Source organism: Aulonocara stuartgranti (assembly GCF_965226115.1).
Source record: "Aulonocara stuartgranti genome assembly, chromosome: 3".
NCBI lineage: Eukaryota > Metazoa > Chordata > Actinopteri > Cichliformes > Cichlidae > Aulonocara > Aulonocara stuartgranti.
The window spans coordinates 72,902,087-72,914,455 of NC_138941.1; the positions used below are offsets into that span (position 1 = coordinate 72,902,087).

General features: G+C 43.0%; 1 protein-coding gene across 1 annotated transcript in view; it reads right to left on the minus strand.

Moving 5' to 3' along the window:
• The window catches only part of LOC309703685 (stress-associated endoplasmic reticulum protein 1), a 157,608-nt gene that overhangs the window by 33,430 nt on the left and 111,809 nt on the right, over positions 1-12,369 (minus strand). The gene's annotated exons all lie outside the window — the stretch shown is intronic.

The following is a 12,369-nucleotide window of genomic DNA, read 5'->3' on the forward strand; positions in this document are numbered from 1 at the left end:
CTCTGCTTTTTATTCAACTTTGTATTATAGTCTTGTTTTTAAAAGCACATATTAGGGAGGTTAATATTTAACATATTGAAATTGTATTAATACTTAAAGTTACATTAGGGTGTTGCCTCTTTGATGGACAGGTGGGCATAGATGCTAGATTGTAACTCCATCTCAGCTAACTGGACTCCCTGAACTGGACCTCTGGACTGTGTATATGCTGTTGGAGCTGTTTTAACATTTTTTATGCAATTATCAAAAACAATAATATGGCTGCTGTGTCAATAATTGTACTGAGAGTCCATGAAGCTCCAGTTTTGGTAACATAAACGCTACTGAGCACTAATTAACAGCTGTCATCGTGTGACATGATTGTGTGTGTGCTCCCATACAGTCTGTGGATGTAGCTTTTTAACCAAGCTTGTTAGCATTAGCTAATAGCTGAGTGCACCACTCACCTCTTTTCTAAATTTGGTCACTTCTGGCTCAAAAAATCCCCAACTACCTACAATATAGCAGCAGTTTTGATCAGTAAGATTGAACACAGTGAATTGCGCTTTAACTTGAAATGAGAATTACAATATTTGACAGTGACTGTTGTGTTTTACTCGCTGTAATTTGTGAACTTTTAGTTCTTGTTCTCTGATCAGACATAATATTAAATACTTATAAGAGTGAACAAATCTCAAAATACACGCCATAAACATGCTTGTTTCAGCTGTAAAATTGGACATCTTAACATGGGAGTCTGTGTGGTCGATATCTTCGAGTGGACATCTGAGGCACTGCAGGATTTTCTGCTAACCTCAGGTCTGGGACTGGGGTTAATGGTCAGATTGCACTGTTAGTAACTAACCTAGTTATCCTTAATCTCTTAGTGAGTGAGTGCAGCGGAAGGTTTGTGAGGTGTGAGCAGCTCAGTTAAAACCGTCAGCGAGCAAGAAGCTGCTGAGAAACTTGTCGTCCCACACAAACCACTTCCTCCTGACGCGTTTCACTTCACATCCACTCCCATGGCTGAGATGTAGCTCACATTCAGAGACATTAAAACACGCGACCGTTGTATTAAAGTAAACCTATATTGATCCCCAACTGTTAACCTTAGACATCAGCAGCCTCACCCACAGTTGCAGTGCATTGTGGGAGCTGCAGTTCAGCAGAGGTGACCTAGAAGGCAGATTCAGTGAAAGCCATGGCGTCTCTATCTGCTCCCACATGCTGCATACCTCAGGTTAACACACACACAGACCACACACACATACCTGAGCTAGTTCAGGCCTGTGTGTGTCAGCGGCGTGTTTAAACACGACGGTCATGCTATCACTATCTAGTACTCCCACCCAGTCACAGTGTGTACTTTTACGACAAACCAACATGAATGAAGTGGTTTTCATGAAATCAGTAACACGAACTGGAGGAGTAACTTCAGGGTTTTGCATCTCTTGGAGGACCGGCTCCTCAGCAGCATGCAAAGAAAGGGAAACAAGTCTAACGGGTACAGGGTCTCTACCTCTGACTCCAGGCAAAAGGGTTTGTGAAGAATGAAAAACATGCTGAAGCATCAGTCAGGTCCAAAGGGAAAAGAAATGTGAGGTGAATTGGGAGGGACAGGTTGATACAGGCCGGCATGTAGAATATGCATACCCTGAGGAAATGCTCTCTTTCTGCCTTTCTGCGGCAGGAAACAGGAACCAAACCTCATTGACATTTTGTTCGATTTTACCTTAGACTGCAGTTTGACAAGACTCTGATCTTCTCTCATTCTTGTTCCCACTCATGTGCTACTAAACTTCATGTCATGATGCTGCCTATGCAGTATCATATCCATCACACCTTGATGCAAAGCAAAGTGAACGAGTCACGCTGACATGAAGATGAAATGCTCACAGATCACAGAGGAGGGAAGGCTGAAGGATCCGCACTGTCAGAAAGTTCATTTAAAAATCTGTAAAAGAAACAAGTTTGGACACTACAGAGTGACAGAAAGCTGTGCAATATGCTGTGGTTGTTAGCAGAGCTTAAAGTGAGATATGGCGGGTGTGGCAACCCTTAGATTGCCTGCAGAGTGGTGAAAATGATCACTTCACAGAGTAATTTGCACTGTGAGCTCCTGTAGATTCCTCTTTGTGTGCAGGCTGTGGTCAGCTGACTTGCTGCTGCTGCTGCTGAGGTTTCCTGTCCTTTGTGGACAGTTTTTAACCAGCTGAATTCAATAAGTTAAAAATAGATGTTATATGAGCTTCAACAGCCGATTTCCAGCACTGTATGAAGGTGGTATACAAATCAGAATTCAGTGAGCCACTCTAATCAGCATCGTCATCTTAAATTTAGACTGATGTCTGCCACTTGATGTAACCTTCAAGTAACCTTGACCATGAACACCGCAGTCTGCGAACGTCACCACAATACTGCAAACTAATCAGTTCAGTCTGCAGTAAACGCCAAACGGTCTCTGTGTTCACGCAACATTCCACATGACAGGTAAGAACACAAACTGAGAAACACATCATATCTGATATCTGATTTAACTCCTTTTAAAGTGTTGTTTTATGGTAGTTACCGCCAAGTCTTCAGCTAAAGCTAACCGCATGCTATTTGGAGACTAAACTTGACAAGTCAGTAGTTTTAAATATGCAAGACAACGTGCAAAACATATTCTGCATCGCAGGCCTCCAAAGATAAGGATCAGAGACTGTTATTTCTGAGAGACCATAGGTCACCATGTGCTGGTGGCAGGGCGCCATTATGTGTCACTGATTTGCGTTGACAACCAAGAGTCATCCACACTGAGTGAACAGAAAACTGGATTCTTGACTAGTTTTCAGCTCTCCTGTGGAACGAGGACTTTCCATCGGTTATATTGAGAGCAGGAATCTGGCGTGATGCTCATCTAGAGAATCATGAGCTGATTAAATCAAATTGAAACTCATTCTTTAGGCTGTGTGCCGTGCTCTGACGCAAGAGAGAAGCAAGCTGAAGTGAGAAAGCTTTCAGTAGAGACGAGTCTTCGCTCGGATTGAACAGCCCTGATCAATCAGGCAAATCAAAGAGAAGCCGGAGGCCTCCAGTCTGCAGCTCAGGCACCATTTATGGAGGTTAAAGCAGAACGTACAACACACACACACACACACACACACACACACACACACACACACACACTTCCTCAGTAACTGAACTCTTGCTTTCTGACTCAAGTTGAAAGAAGTCGAAGCGAGTGAGAGAAGAGGAAGTGGTGTTCTCCTCAGTCTCACACACACTTTACTGCACTTTAAGTACTATCAAGTGTGTGTGTGTCCTTATATGGAGAAGCACAGTGAAGTGAAGTGTGTGTCTGTGTGCTTGTGTGTGCACGTGTGTGATGGCACGCTTAGAGCATGTAAATTGACTTTTTATAGACGACACTTGTCGAGTTTAATGGGAAACAGAAAATTTAAACTGTGCTCAGTGTCTTCTTTAAAGGCCACACCCACTTCCTACCACTAGATCGTTCTTCCTGTGACACACAAACACACATGCACACCTCCTCCACCCTTCCACCTCTGCAGAGTTGAACAGATGCTCTCACCTCATTTAGAGGAGGAGGAGGAGGAGGGGCATCACACTAAGGAAGATGCTTCAAATATGGTGTTTTTTTAGTCTCTTTGTAGTTGCTTGCTGCCTTTTTACTAAACTGTGACTTTCTAACAGGAAGTAAAGACGCGTTCATGCAGGGACTCAGAGCGATAGGCATTGATGCAGACTTTGTACAAGCAGTGAGTGCTTTGTGGTAAAAACAATAAAACACGGGGGAAAAACCCCTGACTTTAAATGTGTGTGAGGATTGAGAGCTACATGATGGCAGAGGTTCAACTCTCAATCTGAAGCAAAGCTGCAGTTTTAAGGCCTCTGTGAGCATTGAAATGAATTCAGGATCTGTTTCAAAATATCTGCCCGTAGGTGTTGTTTCTAGAAGGACTTGGATTACATTCAGGGTGAAGACACGGCCTGCCTGAACACGACTGCCCCCCCTCACACACCCGTGATGATCCAACACAACAGCACATCAGTGTTGAAACGACCGCTTGTTTTGTAATTTTGTGTCTTAATTGCAGAAACCATTTCACACCATCCTATCACTGCACAGAAGTCTTGAGCCATCCCTTGAAAATTAAAAATGAGTGCAGTGATTTATTGAAACACCAGCAAACAAGCAAGAAATATGGAATATGGGGCAGAAACAGAGTTTTTACAGTTCTGACCAGCCTTCTGAGCAGTTCACATAATTTCTTTTAAAACTTTCGATTCTAAGTTATAATAGTTTTCAATTTGAAACCTATTCTAAACATATCTGTCCGTCTTCTATAGCTTATAGTCGGATTCATTTAATCTCCTTAGCTATTGCAACATGTTTATCAACACATTAAATCACATTTCCTTTTAATTAGAAAAGGTGTTATTACAACATGTTCCCTTTTTGGGGGGTTTAATTTGACGTGTCGTAGCCACAGTACTGAGGGCTTCCCTTTTCTTTTTATATAATAAACATTTGGTCTGAGTCACAGCAGCCTTTCAGCCTGAACTCTCTGAGGAGCTTCCTGTAATGTCTTTAAGTATCTTCAGGAATAGTTCTCCGGGTTTTTGAAGAACATTTAAAGCTCTTTTTTGGATGTTTCTTCCTTTTGTTATATTCTGTCAAGCTACGCTGACGTCCGGGCTCTGATAGTGTTCACCGCACTGGCTTTGTGTTTGGCATCATTGTCTGAAAATAAAGCTGCTGCCAATCAGATGCTTTCCAGGTGGTATTAAAAGATGGATTAAAACATGATGGTACTTTTCTGTTTTCATCATTCATCACTTCAACACACCTGTTCCAATCATTTCCACTCCCCTCCTTTCCCCTCCTACTGAACTGCCCTCCTGGATTTTTTTCTTAAGGTCATGACTTTCAGATACTGTTCATCTGCTGGAGATTTTCAGGCCTCACATTTCTTCTTTATCCTCCACTGGGCCAGTTTTAGATTCAGCTAAACAAATTGTACTGAGGGTTGTTTTTGTGACAGGCTGCTGGTAACAAATGACCCAAAGATACAGTTTAAAACTGGTTCTTTGCTAAGTTGCCTGTAGGCACAACGCTGGTCCATTCACTGTGTTGGGAGCCTTGGTTACAGTTGAATGATTCGCAAGTCAGAATTAAACATTCCTGTGAAAATGTTTAGGTACAAGGACTGGACTGAAAATTAGTGAAAAAGCAGCCAGTGTCCAAAGAAGTCATTGACTCCCAGAAAGCTTCAGAATCTCTGCTTAAAACCACTTTAAAAATCAGAAGAAAGTTAAATCCTTGGAGGCAAAATGTAGAGAAATACCAGGTGACTCAAGACTTTTGCACAGTAATGTCTGACTTGCAGTGATTTTTCTGGAAAGAGCTGTATGTGAGGAAGTGTTGTAGATCTACACCTATGTGTGGATTGTGATCACCGAAGCGTAGCTGGGCCCAGCACGCAACACACCAGTCAAACAAAGTGTAGGTCAAAAGAGCTCGAGCACAGATCACCCAACAAAGATGGAGGAGAAGTGAAGAGTGATCCTTAAGGTTTGAGCTTAGTGAAAGGGTCATGCTGAGCAGGGATGATGGAGGGTTGAGCTCATGTGACACTGAATTGAGGGCTAACAGGTCATCATATAAAAACAAAGGTTTTTAAACATGACAGAAACATTTAATCTTTACTAGGACCTTCTATAGGTTTAGGTGATCAGTGTGGTGTTGTCTAACAGAGATGTCATGAAAATTAAAACACTTGACCGATTTTTATCCTGATCCTCTGTCCAACCTCGTTTAGATGACTATCACAGCAGGTGTAAAACACCTTTCCTGAAGCTTTTAATCTGAAACTTTTCTTAGAGCCATTAAACTGTATTTCCCTTTTCATGGCGTCTTAGAAACTTCTTAGGAACCTCCTACTTATTTCTTCTTTCCAATGTGTTTTTCTGGGGATTTTCATTGTTTTAAAACTGTTGATTTTCTAATGAACCCTTTTCCAGCACATTTTTACTTTGCTTTAAATGCTGAGCTTTAAATTTGAAAGTTGACTTAGAGCTATAACATCATCTTTTCTTCTTCTGTGGTTTTAAATTGTTGTTTTTTATTTTTGTATATTACATCATATTTATTAACATATTAAATCAAGTTTCCCTTTAATATAAAACATTTCTGGTGTCACTGTCACATGTTCCTTTTTCTGGAGCTTTTAATGTGACATGTTGCAGCTCTGGTACTCTGTGCTTCCCTTTTCTTTTAATATTAAACCTTTGGCTTGAGCCACTGCAGCTTTTCCAGACCACATTAAATGATCACACTGCAGACTCTGACATATTTGGGTTTAATGTCAGGGGATGTTTGTCGATGAAAGTTATGATAGATGAAAGTTTTGGTAGGACACATGATGTGGACAGTCTGGCAATCACAGAATATTCTAGTCTAAAACTCCAGACAGCTCTAGAGAAAGTTTCAGATTAAAAGCCCTGGAGTGTTTTACATGTTATTCTGTTGGATTAAATCTGATGGAGCTGATTTATAAACACTTCACTGCAGGTATCAGGTGACCTGCAGAGACTGATCCTACAAACACTCAGAAACAGAGTAAACCAAACTGCACCACAGTGATCAGACTAAACCTTCCTGACATGAACACAGCTCCTCAGTAAAAACTGTGAACCAGCAGAGAGACTACACCCAGCAGCATACACCACCTCTCTGACACAGTACACCCTCGGGCAGGTGGTGTCCCCATAAACAGTCTGAGAAGCTCTGATTATTTACTATGTTCAAACAAACTGAGTGTCCACAAACGTCTGAGCTCACAGTGAGAGCTGCTGGCACAGTTTGGAGGTGTTCTGCCCCCTGCTGGACACACAGAGCTACAACATGAAGATCAGAGGAGGCTGGTGCTGCTTCACCTTTGGAAACAAGAAGGAGGTCAAAATATTTAAAAACAGAGATTGTTTTTAAACCTGTAAAGGGGGAAATCCTGACGAACCAATCCACAGCCAGAAAAGAAGACTAACTCTGTAATGGTCCAATCAGGTGTCAGCTCTGTCAGTGTAGAGGTCCCAGATAGCAAGACGACATAGAATTGACGTTGATTTTTCATCCGATCCGTTGTTATGGTCAGGGTTGAAATGCCACTGTTGTAACAACATTGAAATACTGTGGTAAACCGACTGTGGTAAATCTTACTATAGGGACGTTGTAATGATGTTGATTTACCGTTGTTTTTTTGTCATTGATATTTGATCTATTTGTAGTCGACCAGGTGACAACAACAATGTCGAGAAAAGGTCTATTTATAGTTGACCTTCATTCCGCGCCGGCCACCATCAAAAAGCCATTGATTTGTAGTTGAGCGTTAAACTGCTCTGGTCTGACAGCATCGTTAACACCTTTTGTGAGGTCGCATCTGTTTCAAAGAACAATTCTAGAAAGATTAATGGCTTAAGCAGTGAGAGGCGAAAAACTAATATATCCATAAGTGATGGTGTAACATTCTGCATTCAAGTATAAGTTGTTCTAACTGCTAAAAGTGTTTGCTAGTTTTTGCCTGTCACATATATTTGATATTTGTATATGTAGCTTGCCATCACCAGTGTGAATAGGTGGATGACTGGTTGTGTAAAGCGCTTTGAGGTCCTTAGGGACTAAAGCGCTATACAAATACAGGCCATTTACCACTGTTATCATCTTCAATGCCCTGTACCAACACAGAGCAGAGCAGCTATCTGAACGCTACCCCAACAGATGTCGATTATCTTTTTAATAATTTTACCTCCTCACTGCGTACGACTCTGGATACTGTAGCTCCTGTGAAAACTAAGGTCTCTAATCAGAAGTACCTGACTCCGTGGTATAATTCTCAAACACGTAGCCTAAAGCAGATGACTCATAAGCTGGAGCGGAAATGGCGTGTCACAAATTTAGAGGATCATCATTTTGCCTGGAGAAACAATTTGCTGCTTTATAAGAAGCCCTCCGCAAAGCCAGAACATCTTACTATTCATCACTGATTGAAGAAAATCAGAAAAACCCCAGGTTTCTCTTCAGCACTGTAGCCAGGCTGACAAAAAGTCAGAGCTCTGTTGAGCCAACCATCCCTTTAACGTTAACTAGTAATGACTTCATGAACTTCTTCACAAATAAAATTTTTATCATTAGAGAAAAAATTACCAATAATCATCCCACAGATATAATATTATCTACAGCTACTCTTAGTACCATTGATGTTAAGTTAGACTCTTTTTCTCCAATTGATCTTTCTGAGTTAACTTCAATAATTACTTCCTCCAAACCATCAACGGGTCTTTTAGACCCCATTCCTACAAAACTGCTCAAAGAAGTCCTGCCATTAATTAATTCTTCGATCTTAAATATGATCAACCTATCTCTAATAATCGGCTATGTACCACAGGCCTTCAAGCTGGCTGTACTGTACTGGCTTTACTCAAAAAGCCATCTCTAGACCCGGCAGTCTTAGCTAATTATAGGCCAATCTCCAACCTTCCTTTCATATCAAAAATCCTTGAAAGAGTAGTTGTCAAACAGCTAACAGATCATCTGCAGAGGAATGGTTTATTTGAAGAGTTTCAGTCAGGTTTCAGAGCTCATCACAGCACAGGAACAGCTTTAGTGAAGGTTACAAATGATCTTCTTATGGCCTCTGACAGTGGACTCATCTCTGTGCTTGTCCTGCTAGACCTTAGTGCAGCATTCGATACTGTCAACCATAATATCCTATTAGAGCGATTAGAACATGCTGTAGGTATTACAGGTACTGCACTGCAGTGGTTTGTATCATATCTATCTAATAGACTCCAGTTTGTGCATGTAAATGGAGAGTCCTCTTCACACACTGAGGTTAATTATGGAGTTCCACAGGGTTCAGTGCTAGGACCAATTCTTTTTACATTATACATGCTTCCCTTAGGCAGCATCATTAGAAGACGTAGCATAAATTTTCACTGCTATGCAGATGACACCCAGCTCTATCTGTCCATGAAGCCAGATAACACACACCAATTAGTTAAACTGCAGGAATGTCTTAAAGACATAAAGACCTGGATGGCCGCTAACTTTCTGCTTCTTAATTCAGATCAAACTGAGGTTATTGTACTCGGCCCTGAAAATCTTAGAAATATGGTATCTAAGCAGATTCTTACCCTGGATGGCATTACCTTGGCCTCCAGTAACACTGTGAGGAACCTTGGAGTCATTTTTGACCAGGACGTGTCCTTCAACGCACATATTAAACAGATATGTAAAACTGCTTTCTTCCATTTGCGCAACATCTCTAAAGTAAGTTTTTTTTCTTTTGCCACCGGCAGGGGAAGTGGTGGGGGGGAGATAGGCCTCCATACCTTGGAGGGCCTGAGATATCCCCAGAGAGGTGCCGTCTGACACCCAACCTGACATATAGACACAGACATACAGGCACACACAGATACAAACATCCATTCCCACCCTCATGCTCTCATATGCAATTACTCAACACTCAACCAATGTGGAGACAGACATAGAGACACTGTACACACGATCACACTCCCCAAGCGTACTCTACGAACCGGGTCTAGGTACCTTTGCCTCTGGAGGGGGAAACTGCACCCAGACCCAGGTGGTGTTACCCTTTTTCATTGCGGTGGGGAGAGGCAGACCGCCCCGACTCCACAGCAGCAGGGAGGCCCCACACTCCAGACCGCAGTCGGACGGCCAAGTCCTCCTCCTAGCCCTCCCGCTTCAGCAGGTCGCAGAGAACGGAGGTGTGTGAAGACTCCAAAACCTCCCTCCGCCCGCTCATATGTAGTGGTGATGCATGTGTGTTCTAAGGTGCATTTAAAACCCAGGAGGGCATGGAGCTACCTGCCAGAGAGCAGCAGGTAAGCACATAGTCCCTCCTGCTAGCCCTCAATGTCTACGTGTATTTAAAACTGAGAGGTGGGCACCGATGCCAGGGGTGAGGTGTACACCCTGATGGTCTTTTGGAGTCCGTGTTGCGTGCCCACCCCCAAGATCCTATATGTATGTGTTATGAGAGTGTGAGTAATGTGAATGTCTAAGTTGTGAGATAAAATTGAGGCACAAGAAGCCAGAAGGGGACAGAGGGGGGGGGGGGGGGGTAGCCTCCCCTGCACCCTGGTGACACACCTTTACCCCAAGGCCCTGCATGTGTGGGTGATTGTGGTGGAGTGGGAAGAGGGAGGCAGCGGGAGATGGGGAGGGAAGGAAGGGAGGGGCAAGTGACCCCTCCCTGGGGCCAGCTCCCCCGCTGACCCCAGTAGGCACCCCCATACTCTGCAACCCGCCAGGGAAAGGGGACCCAGGCCCATCTGGACAGGGGGCCCAGAAAAGCAGCGCCGCACGGCCCCACAGAGCCTGGGACAGCCCACCCGACCCCACCACAGAGAAAACTGCACCCACCCCATCATCCACTCATCTTCCAGATTACATGAGACAATAGACACCCAGGCTGAGCTCTTCCTCCACCTCTCCTGTATCTGCCCCTCCTGCAGAGAGAGTTCCTGAAGAGAGGAAAGCTCCTGCAAGGTGTTACAACCTTCCCCCTCCAGTTGAAGAGCCCCCAGGTGGCTCGATGCGCTGGCGGCACTCTGCGCCAGGGCCGGGCCCCCATACACCCACCCGCCCACAACCCCAGCAACATACCAACCAGGACCCAAGTCCCCGAGGCCCAGCCAGGGCCCCAGCCCGGAGACGGAGCTCCCCCAGAACCTCACGCCCGTCCCGGACCCACTCAGGGGCAGCCAGGCTACCAGGTCAATAACCCACGTCCATCAGCACAGACTCTCCCCTAGCCCCGCTGCACGCAGCCACGAGGAAACCGTCACCTAAGAGCCAACAGAGCCCCTAATAGGCCATGACCGCTACCCCGGGTTCAGTCCCCCAAGGAAGATGCTCCTGGGGAACCCCCCGACGCCCTAAGCCTGTCCCTACCCCCACACCAATCACAACAGTGAAGGCGGGACCAAACTATGACCCCCCATCCCCACTAGGTGATGGAGCTGATCAAAGGAGCCCAGAGCAATTGATCTGATGTGGTGGCAGAGGCCGTATCAAGACTAATGTAATCTAATAGATAATTTCTATATTGGTCAGAATTAAGACTATTTTTATTTTTCCAGTTCATGAGGACTGTTTTCTTGGCTATGCATAGGGCAGTTAAAACCATATGGGCTATATTCTTTTCTGAAGTGACATTATCTAAGCTGCCCAACAAACACACTAAGGGGGAAGTTGGAATGTTACATTTCAGACACTTTGATAAGTCTTCACATATCTCGCGCCAAAACTTCTGAACTGGTGGACAGAACCAAAGAGCGTGGATATAATTGTCCGGTGAATTGGTTTGGCAGTGTGAGCAGTTGTTGGTAGACGTAAAGCCCATCTTGAACATCCGATGACCTGTATAGTGCACTCTATGTAATATTTTGTATTGAATTAATTGAAGACTGGGATTTCTAATTAGATGAAAGGTTTTTAAGCAAATCTGAGACCAGAAGTTTAGGTCTAAGTTAACTGATAAATCCGCTTCCCATTTTGCAATAGGAAGTGATATTGATTCATCTGTTTTAGAAAGCATTCTGTATATTTTGGATAGTAATTTGGGGGGTTTAAGAGTAAGAAATTGAACCACGCTTGGTGGTGTTTGTAGTTCAACTTGACCCGGTTTAAATTTCTTTTTTTACTATGGATTTAATTTGTTGATATTCTAAAAATCTTTTCTTGTTGATCCCATATTGTGTAACTAGTCCGTCAAATGAAATAAATTCGGTTCCTTCTAGTATATGTTCTAAATATTTGATTCCTTTACCACTCCAATCTGAAAAGTTTGTCATATTATTGTTTTGTAATATGTCAGGGTTGTTCCAGATAGGTGTACATTTGCATGGGTGTTGGGTCTGTCTAGCACAGGCATTTTTAGATAAATAGCTGTATATGTTTACAAAATGTACAATTAGATTACATTTGCATTTCAAGTTATAAAAGTTTACTCAACGTGTCTGTGGGGTTTTTTTGTACAGTAAAGAAATACTACTAGGATTTTAAGTTCTTTGTATGATTTCAGATCAGTAATACTAATGCAGTATATCAGTGAAAAAAACAACTAAATTCAGTTGAGCTGAAAAGATACCAAACAAGGCAAGGGGAAAAAAATAAAATGAAACAATCTGAGGGTGAAATACAAACGTAAACTAAAAAGGAGTCAAAAATGGCCGGTTGTATTTTGGAGGGTTAATCCAACAAATCACGAAAAATTAGGTTTAAATTTTTTTTCATGACAGTGCAGATTTCTGACATTTTGTGTAATTTAAGCTGTAACAATGTGATTGTTTTCTAACAAA